This window comes from Oryctolagus cuniculus, chromosome 12, assembly GCF_051225735.1.
Source record: "Oryctolagus cuniculus isolate XC-2025 breed Fujian yellow rabbit chromosome 12, ASM5122573v1, whole genome shotgun sequence".
In the NCBI taxonomy this organism is placed as follows: Eukaryota; Metazoa; Chordata; class Mammalia; order Lagomorpha; family Leporidae; genus Oryctolagus; species Oryctolagus cuniculus.
Genome location: NC_142878.1, coordinates 8,583,029 through 8,605,042, shown reverse-complemented (window position 1 = coordinate 8,605,042; position 22,014 = coordinate 8,583,029). Strand labels below are relative to the sequence as shown.

General features: G+C 50.4%; 1 protein-coding gene across 3 annotated transcripts in view; it reads left to right on the top strand.

Moving 5' to 3' along the window:
• IGF1R (insulin like growth factor 1 receptor) overlaps positions 1-22,014 on the top strand; it is a 250,880-nt gene that overhangs the window by 113,480 nt on the left and 115,386 nt on the right. The gene's annotated exons all lie outside the window — the stretch shown is intronic.

Sequence of the window (22,014 nt, the reverse complement as noted above, 5' to 3'; positions counted from 1 at the left end):
GGAAAATAGAAATAAAAAGAAACTTCATTTGGGTACAAAAATTTTGAGATTCATGCATGGCTTTTTCATAACAGATATTGTCTATGAACTTTTTGAAAACCCCTGCTATGTACTATTATTTTTGTTTAGTAACATTTGGTAAATTTGGGTAAGGATGCTGATGGTATTTCCCAAAAAGGACTTTTGTCACAAAGTGAGTTTATATACAATACCATCCTCTGTAAAATTCCTTCCTTCTTCTGAGGCTAGGTTAGCCGTTATTTATTTATTTGCTAGAATCACAGATAAGTTGGAGCAATTTATCACATATAATAGGGTATTTAAGTCCAATTTTAAAGTGTAAGTAGTGTTGCTCCAACTCCCGATTAGCTAACATCTGTTACAGAAATCTACATTCTTCCCAGGCCCGCACACAGAGGAGGTGGAGGGGAACTGTTCCCCATTTGGGGATTACAGAGCATCTGAGAATCTCCATTTTTGTCTTCCTAGAAAGGATAGTGTCAGGTAAGGTATCTATCTCGGTGGCCCAAATTGGCCAAAATAGAAATCCCCCGGGAGGCCAGTGTGGGCTGTCTTAACTCAGAGTGAATGTATACCCTCTAGTGAAGCATCTTCTACCCACGTCACTGTAATCCTGATCCATGTAAAACTGCATACTAGTGATGTGCCTAGTTTTTTGAGAGCTTGGATTAAACCAGAACATACATGAACTCACATGCATGTGTGTATCTACGTATTCATGTGTGTTGAGAAGGGATTAAGTGGTTTAACATGCAAATAGCTCCAGTACTTTGTAATTTTATGATTACAACTTGAAAATCTCTGTGTCGCTCTGCCTTTCAAATACACAAAGTTGAAAAAAGAAGAACAGTGACATTTACATTTTCATCCTATTTATTGGAGGTAGTATTGATTAATCCTAGAGACCTGGGCTTTGGGACCAGACCCCGTAGCTCCAAAGGGTTGGGTGAAACTTGTCCCGAGTCCTCTGCAGTCCACTGGAATAAACACCACCTTTTGAGCTATTTGGTAGGTTGAGTTGGATGATGTGATAAGCATGCAGCCTACTCTTAATGCTGACAGTCAGTGACTTGGGTTGTTTTTCCTTGGAGTACCTCTAGCACTGATCCCCCTCAGACAGTATGAGAAAGAGGGGCAGGGGGTCTGTGTTGTAGACCTGGAATGTGGAGTGTGGGTTTCCTTAAAGCAAAAAAGCACTCTTCATGACCAACCGAGCCTTGGCCACGATCAGCGAGGCTGGTTATGGATGACCCCCAGTGCCTAGCCTTGAGGCTGCTGCCCAGTAGCTATCCCTCTCCCTGTCAGTGCTCTGTCCATGGCCACCTGGTGCTCCTGGGTGTAATAAACATGGCCTTGATGCACCTAGACCCCAGGCACAAGATCAATGTGTGAGTGTGCGATTGCCCCATTGGTTGACCTCAGGGTGGGCTTTGCCTATCCCGGTCATCTGGGGCTACCAGGAGCGTTAGAACAAGGTGAGGGAACCCTGGAAGTGTGGCATAATTTCCTTGGTTCATCCAACAAGACTTGGAATGATTAGCTTTGTTGCAAATTGTCCTTACTCTGTGGTTTAGCTGTTGACCAGAGAGTTAATTTTCTTTTTTAAAGAAAGTGAAAACTCCTCTAGAATGTTCTCAACAGGTCACCCAGTTGAACAAAAAGCCATTCAGGGAGCTGCCTTGCACTTCTTTCCAGCTCAGTGAGTGGTCGCTTTGTGCCTGGTTGTGTATTTGAAGACGTGGGATGACGTGAGATGTACAAAGCTGCCCAGCCTTCTCTGCTATGGTAGGAGACCTTCGGAAACATGAGTGATCTCCATGCTGACTCTCCAGTATCGTGCAACACCACTGTCTCCCTTACCTGCTTAGGAAAAGTGTCCAGGTTTCTGTATGTATTTTCATTCTTGGGGCTCATTTAGAACACTTGGCGAGGATGCTGTACGCAAGCCAGTAACCAGACCACGTCTCTGGTCACAAGATGATGACGCAGATGCCTGTGCCGTTGGGGCACCCAGAGCCAGGCGGGTGGAGGGACGCTCCCTGCCCTGTGCCGTCCTAACCTTTCCGTCCGCCGCAGAGCGCTGATCCTGACGTAGGCACTGCTTACCTCTCTCACCCACCGGAGGACTGCTCAGAGCCTGGGGTCAGGGTTGGCCAGTGCTGACATTCCTTGAGCCTGCAGTTTGTACCCACAGGAGTGCCCTGGATCCATCAGCACCTGCAGTGGCTGGTCATGAGACTTGGGCCTGCTTCAGGGCTGGGGCCAGGCTGTCTGGTGTTGAGTGGAGCTTTCCTCCCGGCCCCTGGGACGGAGTCCAGCCCAGCAGCAAGACTCCCTCCCAGTTAGACACTCTCGCCTCCCCTCTTCCCGGGCCTGCGGAACAGTGAAGCCACGCGCTGCCAACCTGACCCGTGTTACATGAGGGGTTTCGGTAGGAGGTAACTTTCAGCCATCCCAAACACATCCTCAAACCAGCCCCAAACCCACGTTCCTAAAACCACCTCAAAATGCCAAAGCTGTCAGGCTGGCTGAATCTAGGAGAGGGTGTTGGAGTACGGCTAAAGGGAAAATGGGTGGAGAGCTTTCTCTTTTCCTAACCCAATCTATGAACTATGTAGCCACACCCATGGTGACCCCTTGACCTCTTGGGAATGGATCTGGAGTATCCTGTATTTATTGATCCTAAAGCGGTGGCCCCTCAGCCCAGGTGGATTTAGCGGGTTCCACCGTGGAAGCCTCTAGGATCCTCAGCCTAGAAGGAAAAGAATTGCCACCCTCAGCTGCAGCCTTGCGGAAGGGGCGTGTGTCTGCCTTTTCAATGGATTGCACGTGCTTTTGCACCTGTTCCTGGAGGCCCTTTCTGGTGTGAGAACATTTGGTTGCGAGAGATGAAAAGGGGGCAGAAGAGAGATGGACTCGACTCCCAAGGCTGCGTCTTCCCCGGGAGAGCAGGGTTGTTATTTTGTGCCCCGAGTTTGGTGACAGGTTTGCTCCTGCATCCCCGAAGCTGCTTTCCAGTGGTGGATTGTCCCCCCACCCCACCCCGCTCCTCCTGTGGTGCTTTGCTGTTTGGTAACTGGAATAGTGATCGGTAAGTTAATGAAGAAGCCCCAGGTGGCCTGTGTGTGACGGGCTTCGTGCAGGAGCAGATGCGTGATGAGTCCTCTGATTGCACAGATTGTGATCTACAAGCATCGGGTTCTATGCCGCTTGCACGGTTAGAAAGGAAGCTGCCCACCAGCATGGGTGCTGTGGCTGCCCTGACCCCAGGGTGCAAAGGGGGAGCTGCAGGAGTCAGGTCTGCGTCCTGAACTGGACCAGAGAAAGATCAGGAAAGCATCATTGTATTGCACACTAAACACAAGCTCTCTTCCTGTGGTCTGTGTCCCGTCACTCACCCGGGGTGTTTTGGCCCAGCAGTGCCACTGTCTGCTTAGAATGCATAGAATGAGTGTGTCTTCCATCCAGGGTTGTAAAGCCAAGTCTGTGCAGGCTTCCCCCTTTGAGGGGACCACTTTCTGGACTGTGTGTCAATGATAAGTTTGCAGTTTGTGCAGTTCTTCCAACTGTTTATTGCTGGGCTTTGGTGGCGGCCCTGAGAGTGAGACTGACCTGTTGCTCCTGACAGCCCTTGGAGGCTGAGTGAGGGCCCTTCCTCAACCTCACTCTCCAGCTGGTGGTCCAGCTCAGGGGAGGGGAGGAGAGGCGAGGTGAGGCACCCCAGTCATCGCTGCATGTGACACATTGTCTCCTTGGTTTTCCTCTTCTATCTGATAGTCTTCATGGTCTCCCATGAGGCCGTGGTTTCTAACCCAGCTGCGTGGAAGGCCCAGGTTTCCTCCTCTCTGTTTCTTCCCTTTTCACGCAATAACCCATCTGAGCCCCGCCCTGGACAACATTTCACTCTCGACAACAGAATGTGTCCTCTGCTCTATCCATTATTAGGAAAAATCATCCCAGACAGCTGGCAGGAAATCAATGTCCACCTGAAAAGTCACCTCTGAGGGCCATCTAATGAAATCCAAAATGGCACAGGCTAGGCTGCTAGTCCTAAGCAAGCCAGTGCAGAGGCTTGGGCGCGCGACATCTTCGCATCCCGCAGCTGTTGCACAGCGTCCTTCGGTCTCAGGGCTGGACGCAGAGGACACTGCTGGTTTTAAACAGATTTTCCTTTCTTGATGGGAATGCAGAGGACGCTTGTCATGGTCATCACAGAGGCACCAAGATCAGGCAGGCACCTCACCGATGCGCCTGCTTCATCATCTGCAGAACTACATGTTCACATCCAAAACCACCCCCGCTTTTTGCAGCTGTGAGGCTGTCTGAATTCTAGCAAAGGACTACACGCATGCATTTAAGGGTCCCAGGGACCCAAAGGTGTTCCCTCTGAGCGTGGAGTTTTACCTTCACTGAAATCAAAGACTCTTACTAAAGTCTTGCTCCTGCAAATCTCTTGGGAGTAAATTGCAGATTGACATCAACACAGTAGAAGAGATTGGAGGCAAAGGATATTTCTTTCAGAAAACATTGTGCATCCGAGTGTACATTCTAGGCTACAAATATTTAACAAGAGATAGTATGTCATACTTCTTAATACTTCTGTCAAAGTAACAACATCACGACTGTCATTTTCACAGGCTACATCTCCTCGTGTAGTAAGGCAAGTGTTGGGATACAGTGTCTTGTCTTTTTAAAGAAAGATATATTCTGACTGCTGCTAAAACCGAGAGTAACCTGAGCCTGTGACTTAAAGGGCAGAAGTAAGCACTGATACTACAGTGAGAACAGTAACAGGAGCCCTTGATCACATTTAAGCTGCTCTCCACAAACCCTGAAACGTAAGTCCTCCATTACAAATGTTTGAAAATGCTTTCAAAATAGATTTGTTTATTGACAACGCAAGATTGTCTTAAAGTTAAGTTTTCCTTTTTGCTGTTTGTTAATTTTCACATCTGTCGATGTGGCAACGACTGGATCTGTTGAATTAAACACACTTTCCTTCTGACAAAGAAACTTGCATGTGGAACTGGACTCCTGCTGGAATTTTATGATCAGGTGCGGGAGAATTTGGAGACTTCACAGCAGCAGTAACTCCCAGCGCCCGTCCCTGCAGGTTCTCCAATTGCCACCCTGAGGAACAGACCAGCCTTTGTATCAGCAGGCATGAGGTTCTCAGGAAGAGGGGTAAATCAATACAGAGATATATAATGGTAGACAAAGCTACACGTGTTTACAGAGTTTGAGCACACAGAAACATCCGGTTCAAAAGCCTGTTGAACTTCAGTCTGTGGTTGGACGTTCACAGCAGGCAAACCTTAACAAAAGACCAACTCTTACTGAACAAAAAAAAAAAAAAAAAAAAAAAATTCTGTGTAAGCACAGTGTCACTACAAAACAGCCAAAAACTAAAGCTCAAGTTTTCCAAAAGAAAACCACAATGAATTGAAGGAAGCAGACAACAGTTAAGAGCAGTGATATTTAAAGTGTGGGTGTTAGGAGTGGCTTGTCCTGCCTCACTCCAGGGATGTTAATTTTAAAATGAGAGGCAAGTGTTCAGCACAGAGGTTAAGACGCAACTTGGGATGCCCGCATCCTGTATTAGAGAGCATGGCCACAGTCCACTGTTTCCTATCCAGCTTCCTGCTAGTGCTCACCCCGGGAGGCATCAGATGGTGGCTCCAGTGCTTGGGTTCCATGACCTTTGGGCTCCTGGTTTTGTCCTGGCCAGGGAAGGCATCTGGGGTGTGAGCCAGTAGATGGGGGATCTCTCTGTGTGTCCGCCATTCAAATAAAAATGAAAATCATAAATGAAAATTAATTTAAAAGGCTAAGGCTAAAATATAAAAATACATATTTTACTTTTTATACATGAAGATGAAAACATACATATGAAAAATCCCATAATTTAGAATAACCACTATCATCTTAGAACGGTAACCAGGGCAACAACTACCCAGTAGCATTTGTCCTTTGACTGTAACAGCCACCTATTGATAGTTGTGATTTCAAAAACCTCCTTCCAAACAAACAGATATCCAGTCAAAACATACATGTTGACATTAGAAAGGCTTTGCTAATTTGTCTTCTTTTTGTGAAGATGGATCTTACTCTGAAATCCTCCGTGAGGGTGCTCTGGTCACTCCAGGTGCGTGGGACACGCTGGGAGATGCTAGGTTGCTGTACTGACAGTGTCTGTGCGTCAGTCATCTCTTCTGGCTGAGAGGCAGTACCACCTGGAGGTTCAGGTTCTATCTCCCCAACATTAACAGTCCTTTAACACTCATTGGCATTAGCCAGTAAATGGGGGTGGAGGGGAATCTTCGCAGAGAATTGTCGGTCATTCATACCTTAAACCCAGCTGTTAGGAGGGGCACTCCGAAGTGAATGGAAATTTCTGAGGTGCTAGAGAGGGAAAATGAGGCTTTTAGCTGCCTGGGTGACCCCATGACGGTGGGGACCTGTGTAAACCAAGTCAGCCCGACCTCAAGACCAGGTCAGGACTCTACCTGGGCACGGGCGGGAGGGAACAAGAGCAGGTCCCGTGCGGCCAACTTCCCTCGCTCTATCGTCTGCTTCTCCCCTTCTAAGCAAGACCACCGAGACTTCTGCATAAAGCAACAGGAACCTTGAACACTCTACCTTCTACCGCTGGCAAAGCTGAAGCCCCTCCCGAGGCCGTGAGAGGGTCCCTAGGTAGCCCAGCCCAGCCACAGAAGAATCTAAGAACACGTGCCCTAGGCAGCATGCTGGGTGCTTGTACCTTCTGTTTTCTTATTAAACCATGCGATCACCACCCCATTTGAAATGTTTCTGACCCCAGAGAAAGAGTTCCATGGTGCAGGTGTGCAGATCTTCTTCCAGAGTCCCTGTTCCGTTAGCTGCTCCAAAGAAATGACATCATGGGGCTGGCACTGTGGCATAGTGGGTAAAGCTGCTGCCTGCAGTGCTGGCATCCCATATGGGCGCTGCTCCCAGCTGCTCCTCTTCCTATCCAGCTCTTTGCCGTGGCCTGGGAAAGCAGTGGAAGATGGCCCAAGTGCTTGGGCCCCTGCACCCATGTGGGAGACCCAGAGGAAGCTCCTGGCTTCGGATCAGCCCAGCTCCGGCTGTTGCAGCCATCTGGGGAGTGAACCAGCAGATGGAAGACCTCTCTCTCTGCCTCTCTTTCTTTCTCTATGTAACTCTGACTTTCAAATAAATAAACAAATCTCTTAAAAAAAAAAAAAAAACAAAAAGGCAGGAAGTCAGGAGATGAGGACGGGCAGAACCAAGACCTTGGCTGTGTATGGCTGGCATTGACATTTGATTTTCCAAGGAACAAGCTATGCGCATAAGAATAATGATTATGGTATGAAAAGGCTGTGGGGGGGTTGCCTTTAAAAAGGGGGAGGCAGCCAGCTGCCACCAACCCTGTCACCCCTGTGGTTCCCATTGGAAGAAGGCGTCACAGGAACAATTGTCCAAGCTGGGAACAATGTGTTCTTGTAAACAGTGTGAGAGCTTTTTTTTCCTTTCAAAGATAAATAAAGTCGGCATAACCTAGAAATAATATAACTACTTACGCACAAAGAAAAATGTTGGCAGTCGCAGTGTGACTTAGGCTGAAGGGTTTGTTTGTTTGTTTTTCCATTTTACAGAGGTAAATGAGTAGGGATGTGGCTGGAACCGGTGAGCTCTCTCAGCCTTGAGCCCACCTGGCTCTTCTATTGGGAGCAAAGCTCTACCTTGGAAAACTTGAACAACAACCCAAAAGGCCACTGTAAAGCTACTTTCTCAGTGGGAAGTTGGAGAAATTAATGTTTAACCAAGTAATGAGCATAAAAATCCCTTATTTGCTTTAATTCGTTGAAATAGATGCTGGAAGCCGCGGAGGAGAAACCGTGGAGACGGGAGGTGTGTGTCATTGTGTGGGGCTTGTTTGGGGTTTGCTGCTTTGTTTGTGGATAAAAAAAAAATCATTCACCTTTGAGAAGACCCCAGTGAAATCAAGAGGGCCAGAGACGTTGGAGACATGGGGACTCCATGGGCAAGCTCTTAGTTCTTCTACCAGTGCTTGCTGAGCCCTGAGCCTGGGCCAGGTGCTTTTCTGGAGCTGAGAGCCTGCAGAGAACAAAGAACGAAAGGGCTCATGGCCCTACCATCCTCACAGGGCAACTTCCCGCAGGTGCAGGTGCAGGGAGGGACCCCCCGGTGGGGCTGCATGCTGCTTCCGTGGCCTGCGCTCGGCCGTCTGCATCCCAGAACCAGCACGGTACCCTCCGCTTAGCTCAGTGTTGCGTCTCATGGTAGTTAGCCATGGTCAGAAAGTAGTCGATGGAACATTCCGGAAATAAGCAACTCGTAGGTTTTAAATAACTTTTACTACAGGATATTGCTATAAGTATCCTATTTTATTATTACTCATTGCTGTTTTGTCTCTTCAGTGGTCATTTGTAAATGGGATTTTATCATGGTTATGTATAGTCTGGAAAAAACATACTCTCTACAGGGTTCTGTGTTATCCACGGTTTCAGGCCATCTGTAAGATGTCCTGGATGAGCGAAAGCCTGCTTTACTTACTGATTTTCATCTTGATTCGTCCAAGCATAAATTATTACTTTGTGCTACTGGTTTACTGAGTAATTGTGTCTTTTGCATATGCACTACTTCTCTCACACTCATGCATGCACACTTGCGTGTAAGCTTTGCACAGGCAGAGAGCTTGTGTTCTTCCTGTGTAGCCTGTGTCCCAACCCTGAGCACGGAGCCTGGCACCAGACAGCGGCTCAGCAGATGTTGGCTGGGTGTGTACTCACGCTGGGTCTGTTTGAACACTGTCACTTGTGCCTCCTGTTGGAGTTCTGAGAGCGTATCTACCTCTAAAAGGGATGATGCTGGGGTGCCGTGGAGCTGAGTTTGTTTCCACCTTGGATTTGGGGCCCCCAAAGTTTCTAATGGCTCCGTACCCTGCCCTGTGTGGGTGGCAAAGCTCTGTGTAAAGTCACGGTTGTGGTTCCTGGGTTCCCCGTGCCGGCAGCACCACGCAACATTGCACCTGCTCCTTCAGGGGCCTTGCAGGTGATGTTTTCCTCTTTGAGGAAGCCACCTGATGTCTGAGCTGGATCGGCCCCGGGCTGCAGCCGGAGCCCCTTTCTCGGGCCTCCGTCTCCTGGGCAGCTATGACGACTGCTCCGAAGCCCACTCAGGGAGAAAGCAAACCTGACACCCGGTGTTTGGACAGTGAGTGCCGCCTGGGGACTCTTGGCCGAGTGTGGGGTTGCTCATCTGTGGTGACAGATGTCGGGCTGTTATTTAGTAACCTGGATCTGTTTTCCTTTGCACACAGCATCTCTGGATGCGGAGTGCTCGCACCAGGGACAGCAGCGCTCAGCCTTGCAGATGGGATCTCAGGCACTCAGAGTATCAGAGAGGAAAGTGCAGGGTGTGCATCATCGGGCTGTGCTTTTAGTTATCAGAGAATGTCCATGGGCCGGCGTCATGGCATGGTGGTTAAGCTGCCACCTGTAATGCCAGCATCCCATATGGGTGCCAGTTCGAGTCCTGGCTGTTCCACTTCTTTTTTCTTTTTTTTTATGTCTTTCTTTTTTTTTAAGATTTATTTATTAATTTGAAAGTCAAAGTTACACAGAGGAGGAGAGGCAGAGAGAGAGAGAGAGAAAGTGAGAGAGATAGAGAGAGGTCTTCCATCTGCTGGTCCACTCCCTGGTTGGCTGCAATGTCCTGAGCTGTGCCAATCCGAAGCCAGGAGCTTCCTCCAAGTCTCCCATGTGGGTGCAGGGGCCCAAGCATCAGAAGTGGAGCAGCCAGGACTTGAACCAGCACCCATAAGGGATGCCAGCACTGCAGGCGGTAGCTTTACCTGCTACACCACAGTGCTGGCCCCTGCTCCACTTCTGATCTAGCTCCCTGCTGATGCACATGGGAAAGCAGCAGAAGACGGCCAAGTACGTGGGCCTCTGCCAGCCCTCATGGGATATTCCGATAGAGTTCTAGGCTCCTGGCTTCACTCTGGCCCAACCCCAGCTGAGGCAGCCATCTGGGGAGTGAACCAGCAGGTGGAAGACCTCTCTCTCACTTCCTCCCTTCTCTCCCTCCCTGTAACTCTGCCTTTCAAGTAAATAAATATTTTTTAAAAATTAAAAGAATGTCCGTGAATCTGTTGCCATTCATTCCACAAATAAGGACTGAGTGTCCTGCTGTACTGACGTAGCCACTGGGGACCCAGACACGGACAAAGCCAAATCCATACGCAGATGGCACTGTTCAGCCTGTTGTAAACAGATGATAACGTCGGGCAGATAGTGCTGGGAACAAAACAATACGGGCGTGCTGGCCGGAGGGCCCTGGGGGCCCTTGGATGAGGCCCTTCTCGGGCGGTGTTTGCCCCGAGACCGTGAGTCAGCGCTGGGAAGGCGAGCGTGGAGCGCGTGATGGGAAGATCTCGTGACGGCCTCGTTTATTCACTCCACACATCTTTACTGAGTCCTGGCTTGGTGCCTGCGCTGTTTTCCGCGCCGGGGCTGCAGCAGGTGGACACGAGGCCTCTCGTTCAAGTAGGAAGGGAGATGGGAGAGCCCTGGGGGTGTCAGTTGCATGGCTGGTTTTGGGGTGATTTTTGTAGGGTGTTCAGAGAAGGTCTGTCATGGGGTGACAGTCGAACAGAGACCCACAGGAAAGCGAGGAAGTGCGTTACACTGCTTCCTTAGGGGACGTTACCACCTCACCCGGTAACTGTGCCCACAGCCTAGAGTTTAAGAGATGTTTTGTTGGTTAACAGGTGTTTAGGGGTGGGGTACAGACTATTTAGATAGTGCAGTTCCACTAAATCTGTATCTACTATGGAAGTCATGCACACCCCCTTCCACGGCCCCTCAGAAATAATTGTTGGGAACGTTTTCTTTACCTGTAACGTGCAGGGTCACAGCAAATCCACAGAATTAAGGGTTTCTCCATAGGAGCTTTTGCTCACGCGATGGCCAGCAGGTCCAAGACAAGTGTTAGAAATCCAAAACAAAGTCCCATGAATTCCCCTGCATCTCTAGGAGTGATGTCTGTACAGAGCGAGCGTGATTCTAAAAGGTGGCCTGTTTTGCTCTCGGCTTGTTTTCTGGACATTTTTGCCTTTGAGGAGGTTGTAGGATCCACCGCAGCTTAATTGCAGACCCCGTTCTTTCACAAGGTTCATCTGGTGTCTCCAAATTATTTTCTTTCGCTCTGTGGGACCCTGGGCCAAGGTGGGGGAGAGTAGGCCTGGGAGAAGGAGGAAGAACGAGGAGAGATGGGTATTTTCTCACCCTGGGCTTTGACCGGGTCCCGGCCCTCCTCGGGACCAGCCTGTGCGGAGAACACCTGGTCCCCAGCACGGCTCAGCGGGTGGAGGCCGACGTGTTAAACTTCCTCTTCTCTAGTGAGGTAGCAGGCTTTGCCACAAAACTCTAAAGCCCTGTGTGTTTCGCAGGAGGTGAGAGGGGAAGGGCTGGCAGCCGTGATCATCCTGTCTCTCTGGTGGTTGGGTGAAAAGGGCCCTGTCTTTCCCCTGTTCCCACTGCCCTCTGTTGCTCTCCCGTTAAAACCATTCCTGGGGGCCATGTGGCATAGTGGGCTAAGCCTCTGCCTGCAGTGCCAGCATCCCACATGGGCGCCGGTTGGAGTCTTGGCTGCTCCTCTTCCGTTCCAGCTCTCTGCTGTGGCCTGGGAAAGCAGTGGAACATGGCCCAAGTGCTTGGGTCCCAGCACCCACATGGAAGACTCGGAAGAAGCTCCTGTCTCCTGGCTTTGGATCTGTTTAGCTTTGGCCATTGTAGCCATGTGAGGAGTGAACCAGTAGGTGGAAGACCTTTCTCTGTCTCTCTCTGTCTGTAACTCTTCCTCTCAAATAAATAAACAAAAAATCTTATACAACAACAACAACAGCAAAAACCCTTTCCTGGCACCTTAGAGCACACACCGTGTCTAAGAAGGGTGCTGCATCTCAGAACTTGGATGACCTCTTTGATCACAGTGAAAAGTTCACATGGACTTGGTGCCTTCATGGAGCTTGTTCTGTTGGAAGAACCGGCCTCCCTGGGCCTTCAAGGTGGTGGCAGGTGCTGGGCTGGGAGGGCAGCCGTGGAGAAAGGGCTGCGTGAGGGAGAACGTTTGCCAGGGTGCAGCATCTTGATTGTTGTTTGTAATCAGAAAAAAATGAGTTGTTCCTTCCCTCCTTGGATTTCCAGCAGGCTGAGTGAAGTCTGAGTGTGGCGATGTCAGTTTGCAAGCAGCCAGTTGAAGCGTTCCATCTCTTTGAAGGGGGTGGTCATCTCCACCCACTTTGGCAGCCCCCATTTTACCAACAGAGAAGAACCCCCGATTTAAAGTGATAATAAGACTTCAGGGAGGTGAAGGATGGGGAGTGTGGCTTGGCAGATAGGAATCTGGGCAGGAGCCCCCCACCCTTGACAAGCTGCTCTGCAGAACGCCCTCCAGTCCCTGTGCCTGTGGCAAGAGACCAGGAGACCCAGAGATGTCGCAGCCCCGGGCGTGGGATCCAAGCGTCTCTTTGTCTCAGTTGTTTTCCTCCTTCTTGGAAAATACAGACGCTCACCCAGTCCCTGTTCCTGCAGCTGCTGGAGCTTTTTATGAATGGGGCCCAGAAGGGGGAGGGGAGGGCTTGTGTTACACCAGCCATTGGGTGACACGTTTCATTCACTCACAGCCGTCCAGCCCAGGCGTTCTTCCGCAGAACTGTTCATTTTGGACGATTTGGATTGGACACCCGCTACCCCCTGTGCACCTGTGGATAAGATCAGGCCTTAAGCCTGTGTGTGCATTAAACCGAGTGCTTGCTCAGTTAGCTGGGGGGAAGGAGCAGCGAGCTGAGAGCAGGGGAGGCCTGGCCTCCGCTGGGGGCCTGAGTCACTTCTCCCTGCCCTTGCCACCCAAGAGGAGGGCAGGTGCGTTCACCCTGCTCAGGCCCGGATCCCTGGCAGCCGGTGAGAGTGGAGTGGGTGTGGGGAGGTGACTTCTCTCTGGGGCCTGCCCAGGACTGCGTGTGCCAGCCTCCCTGCCCTGGGCCCCGCCCTGCTCCCCCGAGGTGGCTCTTTATTGCTGGCACTTGAGGCCCTGTTGTTGTGGCCAGCAAAACCTGAATTGGAAGCTGTGTGACTGTGCTGGTCCTTCTCCTGCCTGCTTCCTGCTGGGGCCCAACAAAGAGGGCAGCCATTGTCTGGGCCGTAAATGAACCTCTGAAAACAAACACCCCGGGCGGGCGAGGGCTGGCCTGGTCACAGCTGCCCCACAACGGGCCTCAGTCCTCACAGAGGCCCGGAAGAGGCACTTCCTTCGTGGCTGAGCACAGAGCCTGAACGAACAGAGCAGATCCCGGACGGACCAGCCGTGCCGACCACCCTGGGGCCATGTTTCCCCGAGTTTCAGGTGCTGGGGATGTGTTTCTGAGCGCTTCTGGGGAAGCGAATTCCCTGCTTGAGGCCCTGTAGCCGCACGTATGGAGGCTAATTCTGTTCCAATGTTGTTCTGCTGAACACCGAGACTGGAGAACCCCACCTACCCCACTGCCCACTGCCCGCCGCAGGTGGGTGCCGTAAGACTCCGGGGCCATTCACAAAGAAGATCCAGGTGGTGATGGACCAACAGTCTCTCACTCTTGCTGCCCAGGTTTTGCTGTTGTGTAAACACGATTGGTGGTCACACAGAAGCACCATGTCCCAGCAAGGACGGAGGTACCTGCCAGTGCTCACTAAAGTCACTTTCCTTGGGGCCCTGTGGCTTCCCTCCCATGTGTGTGGCTCTGTCTCCGCGGGCTCTGTGCCCACGCCTGGCCCCTCCCCAATCTGGAATGCCACATCTGGGCTGTCTTAGGCATGGCAATGGCAGCTGAGCCTTCTTACCACAAAAGGAAAGGGAGGAGCGGTTGCTTGTGCTTCCACTGAGTTGCCGCAGAGGAAGGTGTGAGAGGGAATGGGTTGAAGACGTGATTGTTGTTTATAGTGAGTGAGTCTTGGATACGGCTTGTCCCTGGTCTCGGGTGACAGCCAACACAGTGCCGCCATATGCAGCTACCTGGGAGTATGAGCTGAAAGGCTCAAGGTGTGTGTCAGCTCTGCGGCGTAGCAATGTGTGGAGTCTGGTTGGGAGCCTTATCAGGAATAAGTCACAGGGAGCTGGAACAGGTGTGGGAGGTGTGGGAGGGTCTTCGACATGGTTATAGCCCTGGGCTAACAGCAGATGACGGCAGAACACTTAGACCCGTGCGGGACTTTAGGATGGAGAAAGGTTGAGAAAGAGCAGCAGTAAGAAATACGGGTCTTAGTCAAGCAGACCTCTGGCCAGACCCAGGTCCCGAAGCATTCCCCCTCTGCTTTCTTCTGGCAGTTCCATAGTCTGTGGTCTTACCGCTTTATTCCATTTTGAGTTGATTTCTTATGTAAGGCAAGAAAGAGAGGTTCTGATTTCTTTTTTCTGCGTGTGGACATCCAGTTTCTCCAGCACCATTTATTGAAGTATGTGTTCTTGGCTCCTCGGTTGAAACTCAGTCGGCTGTTAAGTGCATGGATTTATTTCTGTACTTTGTTTTGTTCCCTTGGTCTGTGTGTCTGTTTCATGCCATTCTGATTCCTGTAGCTTTGTGCTCTGTTTCGCACTCAGGCAGTGTGACATGTCTAGCTTTGCTCCTTTTGCTCAAGGTTGCTTTGGTGATTTGAGGTCCTTTGAGATACAATGTCACAGAGGGCTGCAGACCAAAGCATTTCCAAAGAGGGAAAGCAAGTGTGAGGTCTGAGGCTGCTGCACTGGGTGGCCGGAGCACAGGGGATAAAACTCCCCTGGTAGGAGCTCCTGCTGGATTGTCCAGCGGCTCAGGAACTGTCGACTCCTGTTCCTGAAAGATGCATAGAAAACGGAAGAGAGGTAGGGATGAAGAAGGAATGAGGAGCCCAGGACTAGAGGAAGCTGTGGTTTGGTTTGGTTTGGTTTTGGGGGCGGAGAATGGCCAGAGTGAAAGCAAGAAAGCCAAGCCCTGAGATCAGGACAGGCTGAGCGTTGTGGGCCATGGAGGTGCTGCTCCTGACCAGCATCCCGTATCAGAGTGCTGGTCTGAGTCTCGGCTGCTCCACTTCTGATCCAGTTCCCTGCTGGTGAACCCGGGAAGGCAGCCTGTGATGGTCTGATTACTTAGGCCCCTGCAGCTCTGGCTTTGGGCTGGCCCAGCCCTGGCTGTTGGGACCATTTGGAGAGTGAACCAGCAGGTGGAAGACCTCTCTCTCCTCCTCTGTGTCTCTCCCTCTCTGTAGCTCTGCCTTTCAAATAAATAAATATTTGAAAACAAATTAAGGGGAAAAAAAAGATCAGGAGAACTTTCAGAGATGTTGTGACCCACAGCAACTTCTGGAGCGAAGTATACAGCCTGAGAATTTAACACTGGAAGACGAGGGCCACTAGTATACACAGATCCACGTCTGCAGAGTGCTGATTGTGGCTGCAGTTTCTGTGTGCGCGCAGACATCTACACGTGCATTGATTTATCTAGCACCATCGAAGCAGGAATTGTTTGTTGTTGAGGTTGATTTCCCGAGTGATGGAGGCTTCTCAGGGCACCTGATACTGAAATGTTTCCTCTCATGGATTGATTGCACTTTGCCGTGTTTAATAATGGGTCATTTTCTTGGTAACCCAGAGCACTATTATAAAACCTCGTGCGTCAAAATATGTTGACATGCGGGGCACTGATTTCCTTTAAACAACCGAGAACATCAGTGCATGTCTGTATGGAATGCATTTTGTGTGTTTCCCCTGCATTGTGGCATCATAAATTCTGATCGTAGGTGAACTGGCTCTCTCTCTCTCTCTCTCTCTCTCAGTAAAATAACTCTCTGTGGGTTTTGATCAACGATTTTCCATGAAGCTCAGAAGTTGGCCCCAGGTTCCAGGTGTGTCATGGTTGAGGTAGTAGCATTCTGGAGATAGGAGCATCAGACCCACAAAGCTTTCCCGTAGAACTTAGCTGGGAACTGCAGATGGGGATGACTTATGTAATACTTTTAAATTGTGAACCACTTTTGTTTATATCATCCTCTGTTTTTTTGTTTGCTCTCGTAAGTTGGTGGTCTTAAGTGAGTCATACCCCCTAGGGGTCTGTTTGTTCCTTCATTTTTTTCTGTACACAATTCCTTATGTTTGCCTAGATAGGAGTTGTGCTACAGAAAATGAGAAGTAAATGTAATATGTTCTATTGGTAATTGTTTCCATTTTAAGTAGATACTAAACTAATGATTTTTTAATTGTAGCTGAGTTCATGAAAAAATGATTCCCTGCTGTTTTTTTTAAAGCTGGATTCAGTAACTTGAAGATAATTAAAAATGTACAGGTCTCAATAATGCATTTATATTCCACTGCGGGCTAACCGGTGTTCACGTATTGTCAGTGGATAGAGTATAAGAATGCCATGGAAATACATAGCTGTTCCAGACATTTATTACATTATTGTTCATTAAGAGGAACTTTTTTGTTTTAAAAAAATCTTGCTTCTCAGTAGTTCTCAAATGCTAAGAAGTGTCTAGTTAGGGCAGTACCACACCCTTTTGCAAAGTAATCTTCCATGTCTGAATAGTGTTTCTTGCAGCCACCACCCTGAAGCCTGGTTTGGGACTAGGGCAAGGCATGTAGGTGGCACTCCGCAGGTGGGGGGAGGAAGTGAGCAGGTGGCTCTGTGGTTTGAGAGGCACAGTAGGTGCACTGGGACCTGCAGGGTGGTGATGCTCAGATGGGCAGTGCCAAGACTGCCCTGACCGTCAGAAAGGAGCTTACTAATCCGTGTGCTGGCAGAGCCAGTGAGCTGCAGAGAATTTTTTAAAAGAAATGGTAAATTCTCACAGATAAAACACAGGATCATTATTTGCCCAAGTTTGAAATTCTCATTATATTTGAGGGTATTCTCTTTTTTGGGGGGAGGGGCTGTTTTGAAAAAATTAAAAATTTCTAAAATTTACTTGAAAGGCAGAGACAGGCAGGCCGTGCTGGTTCACTGATGAAATGCCTACAACTGGCAGGACCAGCGCAGGCCAAAACCAGGAGCCCAGAGCCCAGTCTGGGTCTCCCACATGGGTGGCAGGGACGCGAGTACTCAGGCCACCACCCGCTGCCTCTCATGGTGTGCATTCAGCAGGCAGCTGGAGTGGGAAGTGGAGCCAAGACAGGCACTGGGGTAGGGAACACTGGCCTCCACAGCAGCCCAGCCTCTTAACCACTGCATCGAACATCTGCCCCAGTGACCCAAAACCCAAGACCGAGGGTTACTGGTCGAGCACTCCTGGCAGATCTCGCCAACGTGCAGGTGAGATTTAATTGTTAGACACGCCCCCTGAAACATGGGCAGCTAAGAAAACACAAGGTTAAATCTGAGAGGCCTTATTCCCATCCCTTGCTAAAGGCGGATTTTCGCTTAGGGCGAGCGTTTCTGAGGCACTGCCTTTCTTCAAGTGGGCGCCCATTCACTCACTCCTGTGTTTGGGCAGAGCTGCAACAAGCCTGGGCTTCCCGTGGCGCCCTGCATTTCAGTGTGCTTCCATAGTAGTCTGTTCAAGAAGGTGCCCGCGTGTGTGTGCGTGTGTGTGTGTGTGTGTGTGTGTGTGTGGTGTGTGTGACTCATTCCAGGCCCCCCGGGGCACTCTTGCGCGCCACCCCCTCCCTTGCACGCAGCCCCTGCGTCTGTTTTAGTAGTCCAGTAGCAGCTTGTGCAAACCCAAGGAGGGTCAGGAGGAAGTCTTTGCTTTGATTGTCTTGTTTAATTAATTAAGTCTTTAGTCTTGGCCTTTAAACTCTAGAATAACATCCTAAATAACTCTGATAAGTAAGTCATTACCGTAAATTATTTCTTTGTAAACTCACATAAAGGGCTCTGAGTTGTTTCCGCTCACAACACTTCTGACTCCAAATGTGTGGGTTTTTTCCATGGCGGCATCAGTTCTCCTGTTCTCCAAACACCAGCTGGGCGCCCTGCAACTGAGCTACTTCTGGCACTAATACCCAGAGCTAGCAGCAGACTCTGCAGGTTTTAGGGTTCAGTCCCACACTTCCCCCCTCACTGAGATGTTAGCTGCAAGTACTGGGTGTGCACATATCCTGTCTACAAAGTTGAAGATTATAGAAATTTCCCTTCACAGTTTGATAGCTGGCTACGATGGCTCAGCAAACTCCAGAAAACACTTCTGTTTACTATTTCGGGTTTAATACGAGGGATGCAGGATATAGCGTGGGTCAAGGTTTGGGGAGTGTGGAGCTGCTTTGCAGAGATCCCTAAGGCAGGAATTCAGCTGCAATGCCTTGTCCACCTGCCCAGCCCACTTCGGCTGCACCGGGTTCTGTGTGATGTCTGAGCTGATTCAAGGGGACTGGCACAGGCCAGCTCACTGGCCATACTTGTCAGGGGCCACCTCGACAGGTGTCTTTGGGCTTGAAGTACCTCCCCTGCCTCTTCAGTTGCTTATTGATGATGAACAGTTTACATCCCAGCTGACTGCGGGGAGGGAGCCCCTCCCTGTAAGTGACATTTGTAGGAATACATATTACATAAACAGTTCCTAACTGGTGTTGCTGGAAGCCTGTGGAAATGCTCTCAGCATTTTCGGCATTGTGAAGAGGATAGCTCTTTCTCTTAACCCTTCCTGTGGTTGCGTGTTGAAACCAGGAGCAGCACTGTGGCCGGAAAAGTCCGTTTCCTGGCGTTCAGTGAGACACAGCCACAGATGTGTGTACCCCAGCGCTGGGGCCGGGCATCCGTACAAGGTTGACACAGGAGCGGGTGCTGGGCCTCGCGGTTGGGATGCCTGTGTCCCACCTTGCGGCGTCTGGCTGTGGTGCCCCGCTCTCCTCCTGACTCCAGTTTCTTGCTAATGTAGACCCTGTGAGGCCCCAGGGACAGAGTCCCGGCCTCCCACGTGGGAGACCTGGCTTGTGTTCCTGGCTCCTGGCTCCAGCCCCAGCTGTGGTGGGCATCTGAGGAGCGAATCAGCAGATGGATCTCTGTCTGTTTCTGTCTCTCTCTAAAAAGGGAAAGTAGATGTTGATACAACCACCCCTCCCCACTTTATCTGCAGGGGTTAGGTTCTGAGATAACCAGCGGATGGCTGCAACTGTGGCTAGTGCTAGATCCCGTATAACTGTGTTTTCTCTTATGAATGCGTGTCTGTGATAAAGTTGAATTTATGAATGAGGCACAATAAGAGAATAACAAGTAATAACAAGAACACTTAAAACTGTTGACTGTGAGAAGATCGCCGACATCACTACTGTTGAACTTTCGGACTGTTACTAAGGAAAATAAGGGTTGCTTGGACACAAGAGCTGCCACACCATGCCACGCCAGGCGGTCTGGTGGCTGAGACCACGACTGAGTGAGTGACGGGTAGGTATGGGTGTGTAGGGTCTATGGGCTGGGGAGGCCGGACAAGGGGATGATGTCCCAGCTAGGACAGAGCTGAACACTGTGAGAGTTCATCCTGCTACTCAGAACAGCCAGAATGGAAATGAATTGCTTGTTTCTGGATTTTCCATGTAATATTTTCGGTCTACAGTTGAAATGGCAGAAGGCAAAGCTGAGGATTGTAGTGTATAAGAAATTTAGGGCACAGCTGACCCTAAACTGACAGGCTGGTGCTGCGTGCACCGAGCAGATTAGAACGCTGGGGACGGCTGATGTGGTGTGTTCTCTAGGCACTGCCCTGCTCACCCCGGGGCCCTGGGCCAGGCTCACAGGCATCCATCCCAGAAGCTGCTCTGTTAGTGGCGGCATGGTGGGGTCTTTATACATCCACGTTACTTAGAGCTAGTTGTCACGTCCTTAGCAACTGGAAACACGCTAATTGTAAAGCGCAGATCCCTCTGAGTAGAGCGTGGAACACCGGCCACATCCTGGGCGCGTTAGCGGATGAACCGGGTCGTGTGCTCATGGGATGGGGTTTCTGTCCCTCGGGACCTCCCTCCGCCTGGATGTTGGTAGTACTTCCCTTGTTGCACAGCATAATGCGGTAAACAGAGTGCTTTCAGGTACCAGAGGCACGGGGCTGTGCTGAGCTGGTTAGAGGTAAATTTGGGTGCTGGGCGTGGTTTAGATTTGCGTTCTCTGAGTCAGGGCAGGGTCCAAGGGCAGGGTCTGGGCTACCAGATGGGTTCCATCCTAGCTCTGTCAGTTAGGAGACCCACCTTGAGGGATTGGTGTGTTGTGAGGTTTCAATGGACTGTTCATGTGAGGAGTTTAAAGCTGGGCCTGGAACACGGGTACGATGCTGTCTGAATGCATGGAGCCATCGTGGCTTGGTCAGTAGCTTCCCATCGCTGATGTCTGTCCTGCCCTCCCACCCCGTTTGCTCTTTCTTCCTAGTAGTAGTAGGATTTTCTCCACGTCGCACACACAGCAAGTTCTGAAGGAACAGCGCAGCTACGAAATCATGTTTGTGACTTTAGTCCAAATATTTGACCCACAAGCTCGCATTGCAAACGTTCCTCCTGATTGGAGAAGTCTACAAGTGATTCCAGTGAACATTATTCCTTGCTGGCCGAGGTAGCATTTCTGTGCAGTATTGGAGTTGTGATAGCGGCGATGCCAAATGCATGTTTACGAAAGGAACCCAGGGCAGCCTAGCATGGGACAGAGAGGTGTGTGGGGTACTCCCTGTGAAGAGCTTAGAACAGCCAAAGGCAGAGTCACATTTGGTGCTGTACAAATCTATTCACATTAAAAATAAGTCATTAGGATATTGGCTAGCCACCAAATTAACTACAGTGAACAAATGTATTGGGGCTGGCGTTGTGGCATGGTGGGTAAAGCTGCTGCCTGCAGCACCGGCATCCCATATGGGCACTGGTTCAAGTCCCGGCTGCTCCGCTTCTAATCCAGCTCTCTGCTATGGCCTGGGAAAGCAGCAGAAGATGGCCCAAGTCCTTGGACCCCTGCACCCACGTGGGAGACCCAAAGAAGCTCCTGACTCTGGATGGGCTCAGCTTTGGCTGTTGGGGCCATTTGGGGAGTGAACCAGCAGATGGAAGACCTGTCTCTCTCTCTCTGTGCCCCTACCTCTCTGTAACTCTGCCTTTCAAATAAATAAATCTTTTAAAAATGTATTAATTATGAAACCTAAAGTTGAAAGATACTTCTCTTACCAGTTTTTGACTCCCTCAAAAGACGTGTTTCCAGCTTTGGGAGAAACTGTAATTACTTCACTTCAGTTTTTGATATGGACTGTGCAGTGGTCTTGCGTTGCAAGAGCTGGGGCTGTAAGATTGTTCTCTGATTATTTCCGTGGAGTGACTGTGCTCGTGTCGCCAACAACACGGGGAGACATAAGCAGATAAATCTACTACCGGCTCGTGGAGAACACACTGTAGGCCATTATGGTTTTTGTGTTGTGGCCATGATGTTGAACATGACGTAGGGCTCAACCTTGAAGCCCTTATGGTCGCAGGAACCTCGGACCACGCAGGGCTCCCAGGCAGATCTGTTCCTGAAAGATTCCTACCCACAGTTCCCAGCTGTCCCATCCTGAATGTCCCCATCCTTGAGGCATCTGGGGCTGCAGTCAAGTGTGGAAAAGCAGATTCCAGGGCTCGCTCTCTGGGGCCTTTGACATTCCAGGGGCAGCCTTGCCCTGCCCCCTGACTCTGCCCTGCCTGTAGTGGGGACAGAGGTGGCTCAGGGTGGCACAGGGACTCGCCAGTGTGGCCACTTTAGGGCACTGGGTGGGTTGAAGCTTGGGTTCACCGTGCCCAGAGAGACCCAGATTGCACCCTGTAGCTCACCCCTTGCTCTTGGGAACCTGGAAGGGATGGCTTCTGCTAAGCTCCGTCTGGGAGAAGAGCCACAAAGCCGGCGTGAGCTCTGCTGCCTCCCAAGTCCTGCTGGCCCGACAGGCGTGCTTGGTGCCAGGGCCCTGGGCATCGGGAGCATTGCCTGACCTGACAGGCGAGGAATGGGAGCCACCGCGGGGAGCTGCCAGTGAAGCCGCA